General features: G+C 41.8%; 1 protein-coding gene across 6 annotated transcripts in view; it reads right to left on the reverse strand.

Moving 5' to 3' along the window:
- Positions 1 to 16,007, reverse strand: part of DIP2A (disco interacting protein 2 homolog A) — a 98,346-nt gene that overhangs the window by 67,648 nt on the left and 14,691 nt on the right. The window lies entirely within an intron of this gene.

Genomic DNA, 16,007 nt, shown 5'->3' on the forward strand with positions numbered 1-16,007 from the left:
CCTGGTTCTGGAGGTATTTACCATTTACACAGCACAAAACAGTTGCACTGTTGAAGACAACAAAGCTTTCAAACTGTAGGAGGTGGTAATCTCCTTCCAGCACTACCTTTTATTCACAGTTATCATCTGATACCCCGTTTTAAACCTGTTTTGCAGACTCCACTGGTAAAACATGGTAAAACTCTACTGGTAAAACATGAGGACTTTTTCACAGAGTAGAATAAAGGAAAACTTCTACAGAGACCCAGAAGAGGTTTTGAAACATTTCAGAATCTGCATTGCCATGGTTCTACCAACAGAACTTCAGGCAAAACAGCAGGAAACTTAGCACAAAAATAAAAAGCCCCAAACCCCACCAAGATTTTACAAGCTTTGTCCCTTTTCTAGATCTCATCATAGACATGAAAACAGGGATCTCAGACAACTTAAATCCACTCCCAGACCCCACAATTCACAGCTGCTTAAAGATGGTGAGATATTCTGTAGTTCCATTAACACAGTAGACTTTTATCCCTCTCTACTTGTGGAAAATGTATCACACCAGCATGAAATATGGCCAAGATTAAAGACATTAAGGATATCTGATTATATTTTTTAAAACATGGTCAAATAGAAGGTGAATTCTAGAAATGTAGGCAGATAATTATCTTCACATGAATTCGGACACAAAAGCAAAATTTAACATTTTGATCTTTGCTTCAAGAACATCCTTCCAGCAACGTACAGATGAAAAGAGCATACAAGAGGGGAAAAAAAACCCAAATAAAAACCCAAAACCCCATCATGAACTACATACGAAAGGATTAAGTAAATCAGCCTACCTCTGGCCATTTGCTTCCTGCCAAACCTGAAACCTTTTCGCCATCCTATTCACACAAGAAATCAAAACTTAATGTCTGGAAACCTTACATTTGACAGAACTCCAAGAACACTACCCCACTCCTAAGGCCTCTCTGACCTTGGTCATAGGTGTGCATTAAGATCATAGAATCCCAGACTGGTTTGGGTTGGAAGGGACCTTAAAGCTCATCCAGTTCCAACCCCCTGCCACGGGCAGGGACACCTTCCACTAGAGCAGGTTGCTCCAAGCCCCTGTGTCCAACCTGGCCTTGAACACTGCCAGGGATGGGGCAGCCACAGCTTCTCTAGGCAAGATCTGACAACACGTCCCAGACTCTGCTGGGTATTTGCCTTTATCCTTACCAATCCTTATCTGCAGGCAACCAGCAGAATCAAGTTATGAAGGTAATATAGAGAAAGACAGAGTGTGATTTACATGGGATTCCATTGGAAATGAGGCTATAAACTATATATATAAGATTATATAGCAGTATACTATACCACTAACATTTTTAATTCATCTGGACTAGTGGTTTGGGCATGCAGAAGCAATAACCCCCTTTCCTCAGTCAGATTTTACACAGAAAAGTTCCTACTCTGTATTTTAAAATGTTTCCTGGGTATTTGATTTAATACATAAGTGCTGGGTTTGGTGTTCTGTTTAATATTGTCCATAGCATTATGTGGTGCTATTTCCTCAACATCCACCCCTCTCCTACATCAGAGAACAGTGCTAACAGAAACAAAGTCACTTCATTCAAGCTCCCCACAAATAAGTGAATATGCATCATTTAAAGTCACCGACAGAATGCCAAAAAAAGCAATGACAGCTTGAAGACATTGTTCAAAACAGGTAAGGGAAAAGAAAATGCAAACCCTGAAGTGCTTCAATCATTGCAAACTACAACCAAACAGAATTTGTCAGGTTTTACTCATAAACCTCTGTAAATATTTCATATTAAATATGGACAAAAGACAGAAATGCTTTGGTCACTATTTTCCTTGAGCACAATTGTTTTTAGCAGAGGCAATACACAGAAATATAATTTGTATATATATGTCAAATAATTATATTGAAACAAGAATGAAACCAAAACAAAACACAAATACCCAAGCAGATTTGTATGCCTGAGTGTAAATTGTCATGGTGATCATTGTGATCAGCTCTTCTAAGTCAGTCATTTCTACAAAGAAAGAAAACAGATACCAAAAAGAGATGCAGCATTTTCAGTTATGGAAGGGAAAAAAACCCAACCAAACAAAAAACAGACAAGAAGCACCAGCAGGAAGAACAGTTTATCTTAAAACTTAAGTAATTTGGAAGACAAAAGCAATCTCAGCAAACTCTGGAAGTGACAAATGCTGCACGTAACAAAAACTTGCCATACCGCAACTCCAGTGAGGACAGTCATTTCCACAGCTTCATAAAGTAATCCTTACATGACACCTCTGTGCAGGTCAGGCATCACCCAACAGAAGAGGTACAGCATAGAAGCAGCAGATCAGCAGACAGGGTTGAAAAGAGTCTCATTTAAACCAGCACCTCTCCAGCTTTGGCACCTCCCTGCACTCTTTGATTCTGCTACAATGCCGAGTTGAAGAATTTTCCTTGAATGGGTTAAGAAAAGTCCTAAGTCAGAAGCATCTCTGTGGACTTTCAAGCCCCACTGGCAATTCCCACTTTGCTGCCAAGCAAAGCTTTCCTTTGTTCCTCTCTCTAAAGCTTGGGGGGGGGGTGTGGATTCCCCCTGACAATCGCTGCCCACCCCTTCGCCCTCAGAGCCTCAGTGGGATTAACCCATCATTTGGGGTTCTTTGTGAGCCTTCACCTCTTCCCAAAAGGGCTGCTTAGCCACATCTGGTGTGTGGTGGCCACAGCTGCTGTCATTTAGCCTCACTTTCTCCCCAGTTATTAGATTACACAAAAGCAAGATGAGGTTCCTCAGTCTCAGCAAACCAGCTGGGAAGCCTGGGATAAAGCGGGACACCGAATCAAGCTGTCAGTGCTCTGCCTGGTATAGCTGGAATACTGCAAAATATGTCAGAGGCTCTGAGAAAATTAAGCTAGACATAAAGGAAAGCCTTAGCAGTTCTGAAGATGATCTATAAAAATAATTTTCTTCATGAGTACACAAAGAATCTGCCAAATCTACCCAGGCACAGTTTTATTTCATAGTGTGACCACTATAGCTAACAGAACCTTCATACCAAATTAATCAATTCAATATTACCTGTATTTTATTAGGGTTTCCTCACTTACTTTTCATTGGCTATATACTTGCTGGGTTCCAAAATTTGAACTAGCTTATTCTCAATTCTGAAAAATACGTGGTGAACACAGAGTAAATACTTCAATGTTCTTCAAAACCACATGAATAGGAAACAAGCACAGGCTTCACTGCCTAGATACTGCTGTCATGCCTCTTCACATCCCCAAACCCTCACACAGCAAAGTCCTGACTTTGTAAGCTCAAGTATTTTATGGTAGTTCCACCCACTGGATAACTGCTTGGAAAAAGCTTTTTTTTGAAGTAGGAATTGGGCATAGGTGAGAGATGCAGTTCACAAACACAGTATGCCTAACAGAGTGCAGCAGCTTCTCCTCTTCAGTGCATGAAGATACAGGGCAAAGCACATCCAGTGCTGGTCCAGCTCCTTTGTATACCTGCACTGATGAGGCCTTGAAGGCTTCTGATGGAGAAAGGAAGATGAGCAAGATGCTGACAGACACTGAACAGCTCATGGGAAGGAGCTTGCTATGAAGTGAGCAACTTCTCCAGTCCTTCATCAGTAGTTTGCACTTAAATTCTCACAGGGAGCAGCTATAAGAAACCACACACCACACTGTGCTGGCAAGAGGTCTCAAGAGTCCCTTGTGTAAGCACAAGATGACTGTGGGTACCAGACAACTGAGGATGGCTTTGAGAGCTTAGTACCTGCTAAAGGTAAGGAAATGCCTCCTGGTCAAGAACAGAGACTTCTAAGTGAGATGACTGTGCATTAAATGTGGATGAAAAGAATAATATGTATTAGATCTGCAAGATAAAACCTTTAAGGATTCAACTGTTAGGCCACTGGTGAGCACAGTCACAATCTCAGGTATATCGACTATATCAGGTATATCACACTCTCAGGTGTATCAACTACTGACAAATCACTGCAAAAACTTTTGCCAGTTCCTTCAGTATAAAGTGGAAGTCAAGGGAGTTCTGCCTGAAGAGGTGGTTCCTGAATGGTTTGAAAAGGCAGCAGCAAGCTGGCAGTTTAAAACGTAACTCAGAAGTCACCTGTGGAAAAATCTGACCTCCAGTGTGTCAGGGGACAGGTTGTAACTGCATTTGAAGGGTTGGTGGAGTTGGAAGAATCAATGCAGCTGGCACTGATTTCTAATTCTACCTCTTAGACATGGTAAATATCTTTGTTAAGTGAAACAACTCACCAAGCTTTATTTTGCATCATCCTAGAAGTATTCTAGAAGGAGCACTGCATTGCTACATGATTTTGGCTTACTTCAAAGTCAGAAACAACAAAAAATTGTGAAAGAAATGATTAATATGACATCTGTGATTTCTGTCCACTGCAAAAGCACTGCAAATCAAGGCATTTCTAAGAACTATGATGACAGACAACAGTAAGGAAAGGCAGTAACACTTGGTGCAACAGCTGGAGAATCAAAAGATGGTACTGAAGAAAACTCATCCACGCAGCCAGCACAAATGTTTCAGTTTCTCATGGTACCCATCCTCCAGAGTAAATCATGTGCCAACTAGTCCTGAGGAAAACAATGGAAGCACATAGGAAAAGAGACCTCACCAACGCAGATGACAACAGAACAATGAAGGGATGGTTCACCTCCTGTGCAAACTCTGAAACTACAGCTATTAGAGCATGAAGAGATCATGAGCTTCTGAGTCCAATCATGCATGTGCACTGCAAGCTTTCCTCATACAGCTTCAGCGTGCCAACATCATCACAGCCAACATCAACAGGGAGACGGTTTCTTAAGGATGCTTACCACTCAAGGCTTGAAACGAATACACACAAGTAATACCTAGTAACTGGTGCATCTAACCTGTAACAAGCACCACAAAACCATCTAAACAACAATCCCTATCTGGAACTGCTGCACTTATTAAACAATCTGACTCCAAACAGGACCCACATCAACACAGCTCTTCTGTAAACCATGGTTGGGTTTCTTCCTCTTTTTTCTGCCAGCTGAGGAACCACCATTTTTCCTGGCAAAACAGACATTTACCACTGGATTCTTTCCCTAGTAGCTGAATTATTAATAAACAGCATGTTGATAAACCAGCAGGACATCTCACAAGTGTCTGGAAATAACTAGTCCATTAACTAGTCTTGGTTCTACATTTTTAGCTACTCCTATTTTTCCTCTTTCAATCTTAACCTTTGATCCTGTTCCTAAAACTGCATTACAAGCTGTACTTCCATCATTACTGAACTTCATACTGAAGTGACTGTATACAGATGTTATATTGCTAAATTCAGTGGTTTGAGGGGGTATTTTTTGGTTAGGAGTGGTAAGTACATTAGCTTCCAGTTGTTCGCTCTTCTGTAAAACTCATGGTTTGCCATCATGGCTGTAAAGAAGCACTTTAAACTTGTCATGTAAGCTGAAGTCCATTCTGGCATGCAATTTCTTGTGAAAAGTCCCATTTTTTTTCTAAACAACATACACCTTCATTCCAGGACTCATTCTATAGCACAATATTTCAGCCACAGCTAAGCTTACATCCATGTTGTCTTTGAAAAGCATAGCAATCTGTAGCTGCATGAGGAGCAGGTGAAACTTTATCTTTAAGATCCAGAAAAGAACACTTCCTTCCATCTCTAAGTCTGCAAAGCACTCAAACAGCAGTCCCTCATCCTGATTCATGGCTGTTTTCTGAAGTAAGGGCTATCAATTGATGCCTTAATTTAGTATGTATGTGATGAGCTAAGTGAAGTGTGAAGATATTTTGATTATAATCTTTCATATTATAGAAATCCATTTAAGATGGAAATAAGTGACATCTGATCATTCCATATGGTGATGCATTTGACTAACCTATAATTCTATTTTGAAGATTCTATTTTAAACATCCTGAGAGCATCGAGATGCTTTTCAAGCAGTACTAGAAGTTTAGCACAACTTCACTGAAAATATGTGTTATTGGTAATTCCTATTTTGCAGCAGGACTTTCATCCCTGTGACAGAATTTAAGTTGTCAGAGTACAGAACTTGTCTGCATGAAATAGTAGCAAGATGGAGACACAACTACTACATGTTACTACTTTGATGCTCTGAGGGCTGGAGTCCAGGCTGAGAGAGCTGGGCTGGTTCAGCCTGGAGAAGAGAAGGGTCCTGAAGGGGACACCTTAGAGCAGCTCCCGTGACTACAGGGGCTACAAGAAACCTGGAGAAGGGCTTTGGACAAGGGCCTGTAGGGGCAGGACAAGGGGAATGGCTTTAACCTGCCAGAGGGGAGATTGAGATGAGCTCTGAGGCAGAAGCTCTTCCCTCTGAGGGTGCTGAGGTGCTGGCACAGACTTTTCCCAGAGAAGCTGTGGCTGCCCCATCCCTGGCAGTGTTCAAGGCCAGGTTGGACACAGGGGCTTGGAGCAACCTGCCCTAGTGGAAGGTGTCCCTGCACGTGGCAGGGGGTTGGAACTGGGTGAGTTTTAAAGTCCCTTCCAACCCAAACCAGGCTGGGATCCAATGTACACAGCTCCATTAAGCCTTTGCATACACAACGAAATCACTGAAACATCAAGCTCCAGAAACTAGACAAATATTGACTAACTAATTACAGGTATCTTAATGACAGAACAGGAAGTAAATCTACCAATATGTTAGTAGCAGAAGGCTAACTTTTCTGCTTCATGCACATTACACAACAGGACTATCTATTTTACAATACCATTAATTGCCTATTGTGCTTTATCTTGGCCTAAATTTGGCCTGATCAAGCAATTGGGAGTTTTGCTATTGGCAAAGAAATGTTAGAATTAGAAAATTCTATCCTGACACATATCCCACCTTTTCACCTCGAAGTTTCAAAGCAGTTGCTAGCCAAAGGAACCACAAACAAGCCAGAGTGAATGAAGTGTGCAGTGCAGCAAGGACGGGAACAGTCCATGCATGCCAGGTTATTCCACTCTGTGCAAATCCACACTTGTGAACTGTGTGTGGATGTTGAAGGACAAGAGCTGCTCCTTTTTCAGTGCTGAGCTGCCTGGTTTGAAGCCATTATTTGCTTCATCTGCCAGGAGGTGGCATTTGACAGGGTAAAAGAAGATGAAATAATTGGATCACAAAAGCAACCTGGCGAATTTCCAGGCTCAGCCCCATTAATGAATTGCTCTTCTACTGCCTCAGTAAATCCTTAAGCTCACTCCATGGGGAGATAGGAAAAGCTCAAACTCGATCACTTCCCATCTATCCCATTAGGACTCTTTGCAGGATACGGGAACAGACTGACAGATGCCAGCTATACATACATCTGTATGTGCCAGTCTGACCATGGCTCTGCTCTTATAATTATTGATATGAAACAGGCCTAGTTTTTAAATTGAGATGTTTCCTTTCAGTGAAACATATTCTCATCTCCTACTGCATCAGAAGGACAAATGAAGAACCACCTTCTTTAAGCTCATGTTAGATGATGGTTTGTATTTCTTCAGCAGATACGAGCTTCAAAACATAATCCCCCCTACAGCTTCAGAGGTATGAGAAGTGGGTTTGAAACAATGGATATGTTCTGTAAAGTTGATGAGAATCTTCACCCAGAGGTTATGAACAGAATTTATCAAACCAGATACAGCTTTCCCAACTCATTATGATGTAAATCAGGAATGCTGCCATCCGCTTTTAACAAGCTGAGGAAAGCTATATGTATGGAGGGGGGAGTGGTGGAAATCAGCTGGTAAATAGGGAACGTACTGTCTGCTTCCCACAAAAGCCAACAAAAGAAGTTGAAAAAAACAGAATAGGAGTAGTTGGGCAGATCAAGGGACAGTTGCTTTGAAAATTTGAGCTAAAAATACTTCTTTTTGATACAATTGAAGATCATTTTGGTAAAATACAGAACTGAAAAGCTTCTGAAAGGATGCTGAATGCACACACTGTGTCCTCCTCTTAAACATTCACTCTTAAGAAAACGGTATTTCAGAATAACCCAAATCTCAGTGTACTGCAGAGATGAAAATACTCAGATTTTTTGCTTGTCACTTCCTAGATGCATCAGGGATGCAATATGAAAGTAAAATAATCATGCTTGGCATGTAGTAATCAACCATTATAACGAATTAGGCCAGAAAGAACTGCCTGAACCAAGTCATTTTACCCAAAAGCAAGCAGTGGGGAAGGAGGGGGAAGATACTTTGCTACTAGGTACAAAACCACATCCCTTCACTTGGTTGCATCAGCAATTTCTACTGCCATAATGTCCAGTAGCAGACCCAGACCAAACTCTATTCCATGGTTGCCACAAAAGATTCCCTGAAAACCGAGCCCAAAGATGCAAATCTAGAAACAACCAGACACAGAAACAGTGGACAAGAAGGAAAAAAACCCCCTTCCTACAGTACTTGTTGCAACAACTTTAACACACATTCCTCTCCAATGCTGCAAAGAGAAGAAAATTCTTGGCTATATAGGATATATTTTTTTCTGTTTCATTCAGTTAGGACAAGCAATCACAAACCACAAGAATAACTGCCTTATATTATGCAATCACCCTTGCCTTGAGGAATGCATGTGCAAAAATAAAAGCGGATATATGCACCATTTCATGCTGTTTGAAGCTGTTCAGTTGTTGTAACTCCCCTTCTGATCACATCCTCCACACGCTCATTACGTAAAGCGCAGTGATTAATGAGCAAGATGAAGATACTTCTGACTATTAAACCTCCACATCTTGGATGAAGCTTTATTTTTATGGTGTGCTTTTTGGATGGCAGTGACACTGATTTTGTTGTTGTTGCTCTTTCCACCAATACCCCAGAAGTTATGCCATGCCATCTACTACAGATATTAAATGCTCCATTGTGTGTAAAGCATGTACTAGCTGCAAAAACCTCACATTCATACTTCAGGAGCAACCACAAAGCCCAACACATCACAGCAAAGATGCTCTTTAGGCACGATGCACAGTGTTAACGACTGAAACAGCCTCATTCAGAAATCCATGACTATGGGAAGATCCAACTCATTAATTAGACCACGAAAATCTTTTAAAAACCCACCAGAAAATCCCAAAAGACACAAACCACAGCACAATGTCCAAAATTCACATTCCAAACACACAAAGAGAAGTCACATAACCCGCAATATCTAAACCACACACAACTCGTTACTTCAATTTGTAAACTACAAAACTTTTCCAGTGGATTTCTAGGTCCCGGTTTCATCGGATATGATCACAGAGAAACAAATGAAGTGATCCAGTGGTTCAGTGGCCGAACTACAAAATGATAAACTACACTGCAAAGAAGAAACCAGCTGAATTATTCATGGCAGCATGCAGAAGAGCAAGCCAGCTGGTGCACATAGCCATGGCAGGAGGGGAAAACCATCAATCCCTATTACGACCGGATCACCTCAATGCTTACAAGCTTGGGAAGCCCCAGCATGGGTCCCGATGATGGCTGAACTTATTTACATTGATTTCTAGTTGCAACAGTACTTATTAAGTGTCTAGCTGAGGTTAGGAGCCTGTAAATGATCAGCAAACACAGTTTTCCTGAATCTAGGCCCTGGAAAAGTGCAAGAACGTGGCTTGTAAAGGCCTTTCTCAATTACTCACACACATGGGAGCAGTGCTTTACCAGTCAGGCTTAGCACACAGCACACACCAGATCTGCTCAAAGACAGCAACTGTGAGCACTCACAAACATTAACCCCATCATCTCACACCACAGAAGGCCATTATCAAGGACTAAGCCATCCTACCCCACCTGATCAACCCAACCAGCCTCCCATCTGTGCTGGTTAATGGAATATGGACTACTTGACTCCTGCATGCCTCCCGTCTGCTCAGCTCAGCCATTCCTACTTAATGACAAGACAGGAGCCATCAGTTTGCTGCTGACATTAGGAAAATCAGTTCTTCAAAGGGATCTAGGGAAAATGTGGTCTCCTCTGGAAGGAGATGGGAGACCCGATTACCCAGGATATGGAGAAGGCCAAGGTACTCAATGACTTTGCCTCGGTCTTCACTGACAAGTGCTCCAGCTTTAATCTTGTGTTTGCTATTCAAGACTTATCAACTCACATGAATACAGCATATTTCAGTGCTGGAGTTTAATAAGAACTCCCCCAAAATGAGGGATTTGATCATTCAGACAAAAACACACATCTAAGCTTACAAGCTTCTCCCCATCTCTAAGCAAAGCCAGGTATGTAACTTTTCATTATTAATACATGGGCTAGGTTCTCAGTATTGGTCAACACCATACACAAGGTTTATCTACTTACATACTCTCCCCTAATGCAGATCTTTTAAGTTGCACTGGCTTTCAACTGGAAGTTCAACAGTTGTAGTAGAGCAGCAGCATCTTTATAAATACACCTCACCCTGACTTTAAAATACTCCAGTAGCAAAAATATTGTTCCAGTATTTCCTACCACTAAAAAATGTGTTTATATTTCATCTAAGGTTATGTTTCCAGCCATTGCATCTTACTGTTTCCCTCCATGATACCTTTGAGAGCCCTCACCACCTTTGTTTTTCATGTAAGCAGTAACTAGCCTCCTGAATAAACCCAGTCAATACAGAACTACCAATTCCTAACTTATCCTCCCATTTCTTCCTCCATCTTTCCCAGCTTGCAGGCAGCAGAAGCAAGGAGATTCCCTGTAGCAGACGAGCATGATACTTCAGAAAGCTGCTGTAATCTATTCAAGAGCTCCACCAACACATGCTGCGTCTTGGCCAACAGCTCCCAAACTTACTGTAACTGTATACTGTACATTCAGCTTCTCGCACCTCCTACCCCTGCTCTCTCTTAATTATTTCCTCCTCTTGTGCCAATTATTTTAATAGCACTCCCACTGACATCAAACTATGGATATTAAGCAGCACCCACTTGATTCCATCTAAGCCACTCAGCCAATTTAACTTGTTCAAAGCTCTCCATCTTGAGAACACAGTTTGGCAGTACCTAAACTTACCAATGCAGAACCACTCTGGCATGCCTGAGATTGGAGAACCACTATTACCTCTGCCCCAAGACTGCACAGAGAACTTGCTTCAACTGATTAGCCACCATTTCTTCCTATTCTTTGCAATTGCTACTTCCCAAAATACAGCATATAAATTCTGACCTACATCCTTTGATCCTGTGTCCATAGACTTGATGGCATTGCCTTTAAATCTCCTTACCAAGCTACTTAGTTATTTCCTTTTACTTTTCCAACTGGAATCTAAAAAGTATTCCATTGCTAATTGCTTGAGAAAAATAAAGTGTCTATAATTGGGCCAATCCCACAGTAGACTGGAAAATCCATTAAAAATTATGTTACTCAGGAGGTGGTCATGTTTATAACTCCATTCCCTTTTTAAGGTCATATCATTAAGCTGCTTTTTAAATCATTCAGAGTGACTTGTCATCTTCCCTGCTTCTTAATATCACATGGCTAACTCCAACACCTCTATTTCTGTCAGGGATGCCCCCTTGGTAGCTATTCACTATTAGGTCCATACAAACAAGCTCAATTCTCAAGTGTTCCCTATTCACACAGGCCTCATCCTCTCCTAAGATATGCTCATCCATTGTCTGCTAGATGTCTGTGTTACCAGATGCATCTAATTCCTTCCAAATCACCCATTTATCCACGCTCTAAAAGCTGTGCAGGGTTCCTTGTAAGCTCCCTCAGCCTTTTTCCTTACTCTCTCCAGCTAAGCCTTCATGAAATAATTCCTCTCTTCCCACTCTTTCTAGCGCTACTGAAAAATTAACCTGGAATCAGAGTGTAATTCAGGCTGGGAAGGACCTCAGGAGATCTCTAGTCCAACCTCCTGCTAAAAGCAGGAAAATGAAGAGGACAGACTGAGTTTGCTCAACAGGGAATTCGTTTAAGTAGTTCTGCCTTTCCCAAATTATTTGAGAAACATAGGATTTTGATACCATTATGCTCCACTATTTCTTAGGATTCCTTTGTCCTTGATACAGAAATTCTTCTTGCAGGCTCAGTGGGTCACATTATGATTATTTTTTGATGTTTTTATGCTCTGAACCTGGGAATTACATTTCTAACTATGGAGAAAACCTCCTCATTCATCCTTCTAGTGTTTGTAGCATTATCATGCCTCCAGCCATGCAAAATCCAACTGCTCTAGCTATTACAACCAGCCAAATTCAGACTCTGGTTTCTTGGTAGCCAGATTCTTACTTTCACGAGTGAGAAACAATTCTTTCTAAATCAGGTTGGAGAGAATGATGACTACCGAGACAATTCTGCATATTGTCAAATCTTGGTTTTCCAAACCACTGTGCTTTCTTCCTGCCGAGCCACCAATACAAACCTCATCCAGAGAAAGTGTGGCTCCAGGTCAGAAAGAGGAGAGCATTCACCTGCTGCTGATCTGTAGAAGGAGACCAACGCAATGTCTACATCACAAACTCATGTCTCTAAAGATCATTGACCTTCACTCAGGATATAGTTGCAGCTGCAATAGCAGCAACAGGCAAGTGAAGATCCTCAAAGTCACCAGGTACAATAACAGGACAGGTTAGCAGGTAAATTCCCAAGACAAGGCCAAAGGACACTATGGGAAATCAGATTTAAAAATGGTATTAAAGAAAAGAGATGAGTTTCTCCAAGTGTGTCAGATCTCTTTAGTTCCTGCTGGGTAACTGGGTCCTTGTTTTCACTTTTGACATATATGTACAAGGAGATATCAATAAACTACACACACAAAAAAAAAAGTAACTATACCAGAACAGCCATGAGTGTCAAAGCCAGAGAATTCATTCAAGAGCTTTTCCTTTTGCTTTTCTCATATACACGCTCTGTCCATCTTATACAATCCCAGAGTGGTTTGTGTCAGAGGGGACCTTAAAGCTCATCCAGTTCCAACCCCCTGCCACAGGCAGGGACACCTTCCACTAGAGCAGGTTGCTCCAAGCCCCTGTGTCCAACCTGGCCTTGAACACTGCCAGGGATGGGGCAGCCACAGCTTCTCTGGGAAAAGTCTGTGCCAGCGCCTCAGCACCCTCACAGGCAACAACTTCTGCCTAAGATCTTCCCCTGTTTCAGTTTGAATCCATCACCCCTTGTCCTGTCACTACAGTCCCTGATGAAGAGGCCCTTTCTGCATCTTTTAGGCCCCTTCAGATACTTGAAGCTGCTCTGAGGTCTCCACACAGCTTCTCTTCTCCAGGCTAAACAGCCCCAGTTTCCACAGCCTGTCTTCATACGGGAGGTGCTTCAGACCCTGATCATCTTCCGCATCTTGCCCATGTGCATACCACACAGCTTGATCTAGAGCTCACGTCACATGTGGTGTGCGTGTTTGGTGCTGTTACTAATGCAAGTGGTGTTGAAAGGCCATTTAAATGTGCTGGAAATGGTTCCAGTTCATTAAGAGGGTGCTGAGGAGGGGTGCGGCAGCACAACTGTTTTACACCCTGGCAGGTACGCCAAGGGTGCGGCTGCACAGGGCAGGATTGCAGCGGGGAGAGATGGACCTGCTCCCCGTGAGCACCCGCTGCTGACATACCTCTGCTGCTCAGAGCCCCCCGAACCTCACTGGGGTGGAACCAGGAAACAACACGTGTGAGGAAACAGCAAAAACCAAAGGAAACAAAATGGGGTAGGAGGGGAGAATTAGTTTAAAGTGAACGCTCTGCACTGGCCTGTTGAGGCAGCATATGGGATGGCACCCCACAGCCTGGAGAACAAGAGGAAATATGGAGCAGCAAGGAACAACGCTGTCCTCAACCACTGGTAAAACAGCAAAGTTCTTCTAACAGTTACGTTTTCCTCAAGCTCTTCCATTACTACCAGCTTTCCCCCACAGCTCCTTAAAATTGATCACTAGTAAGCAATTATTAATCACTTCATCACTTGGAATCACTCTATCAAAACAAACATTTTGCAAGCAATTTCTTTAAAGCTTATCTAAGAATTTGAAGAAGTTCACGTATTTGATGCCAAACCAGTGAAGCCTAGTAAAAAACCCACCATATGCAACGCTACCAAGGACTAACATACAAAGTCTGACTGCTCAAAATGCACATTTAGACAAACATTAAAGTTACAGAGACATGGAAGTTCAAAAATATCAGACTCAAGCTTGTCCAATGCGTTCCCTTGTGTCCAAGTAGTGGGAAGTTCTACAGAACCACATTTACTTTTCAACAAGACCTCCGATTCACCCAGTGCACTGAGGAGACATTGTTCAATGAACTGAATAGATGGGTGTTTTGTTTCCTAATTCTTTTGCCAAGATAGAACAGGCTTCAGAATGCAAGAGCACACGAAGAGGAATGTCATGGTTGGGGGTACAGACAGGGCTATTTGGAAGGAGTTACCAGGCTGGTACCACGTGTCCCACGTTTTTCATCCTAAAATAGAAAACCTGCAATTGTTCATCCTCAAAATGGTCTCATTCAGATATGTTATCGTAGGAAAAGCCACCCTAAATTCAGATTTAGTTATTTCAAAAGTCCCACCAAGCTCCCTAGCAGCGCCTCTCGTTGGTGTTCAGAACCTGACAAACCTGCTGAATGCTTGTGACCGGATGCAGGGCAGGGAGGAGGGCACTGCTTACACAAGCCAGTATCTTCCAAGATAATACCTGGATCTGGTTTCACCTTGTATAACCTGTATTAAAATAGTTTCAGATCTGTGCAGAATACAGTTTGGAAAGCTTTAGAGAGATTGGAATACAGAAGCTTCCACACAGGAAACTCATTAGCAGTGAAATTGTCCTAGTTCAAAGCAACAGATTTTGACATTTGTCTCCAAAAGCCTTGGCAGAGCAAAGGCACCGCTGCCGTTACCCTTCCAAATGCTGTGTTATAGGAGCACTTTCTAAGCCAACTACAAGGCTGTGTTTAACAGGAGCACATTAAACTATTTCATGTCTAGAGCGCTTTAGCAAATCTGTCCAAGTTTCAGAACAAAGATGTCAGAGGATCATGCTAAAGGGCCACTTCCTTTTTCCTCTAACCTTAAAGCAAATGGGCTTCCAGGCAACGTAAGAGCTTACTGATGGGGATCACAGAAGATAACAGCAGCACAAGGGAGAGGGCAATGGAATGTAGTTGACATCTACTCCATTCCATGGTGCAATATTTGTTCCATCTGAGCTTGCTCAGCAGGCTGGCTGAGCTCCATTTCCAGCACTGAAGTTTATTTATTAAAAGAAATGAAATAATAATAATAATAATAGTAGTTGTTTTGCAGAAGTGCTTATTCAAAAAGATTTTGGGTTTTTTTTTTTATTTCTTAAGTAACCAATGAAATCTGAACACTGCATTTTCAGGACAGCATTATAAAGCTATTCAATCCAGACTTACTTCTATTGTCCGCAGGAAAAACTGGGACATAGCCATATATCCATATAAGTGCTAAAAAATGGACTGTTCTGCCTGAAAGTTAAGAACCTGTACTTATTTTTCCCCCAGTTTAGCAATCATTCCCTAACACACAGTTACCATTCAACACCACCTCTTATTATGGCAGCTTTTTCAATTACCACCAAGACTTTAAAAGATCTTTAAGATAAATGAAATGCACTCACAGTTTTAAACTGACCCCCCAAATTATGTTGAAATTGTTTGAATAATTGCTTTAAACATTCATGGGACAAAGCCATTCCTGTTCACAACAGAGAATTGCTTCAGGGCTCGACATGATTTTAGTCTGGAATAAAGAAGTCCCTGCACTGCTAATACAAAAAAATACAGATACTCTAAGAGTTAGGGTTAGTCCCTTCATTTTGACTGACGATCAGAAGACACTTTAATGGCCATAATGCATTTCATAAGCAGCTATGGAATGTTAAGTTGATTAAATTCCTGTTAATCTAATCTGTAGAAGCTGCTGACATGACCTGTACAAATGCAAAGTTTCACTTGCCGTGCCCATTCATCTAACTTGATCTGGTTTCTCACATTCTCCACTCTTCTCTCTCCAGTCTTGAGTAAGACAA

This window comes from Strigops habroptila, chromosome 5, assembly GCF_004027225.2.
Source record: "Strigops habroptila isolate Jane chromosome 5, bStrHab1.2.pri, whole genome shotgun sequence".
Lineage (NCBI taxonomy): Eukaryota > Metazoa > Chordata > Aves > Psittaciformes > Psittacidae > Strigops > Strigops habroptila.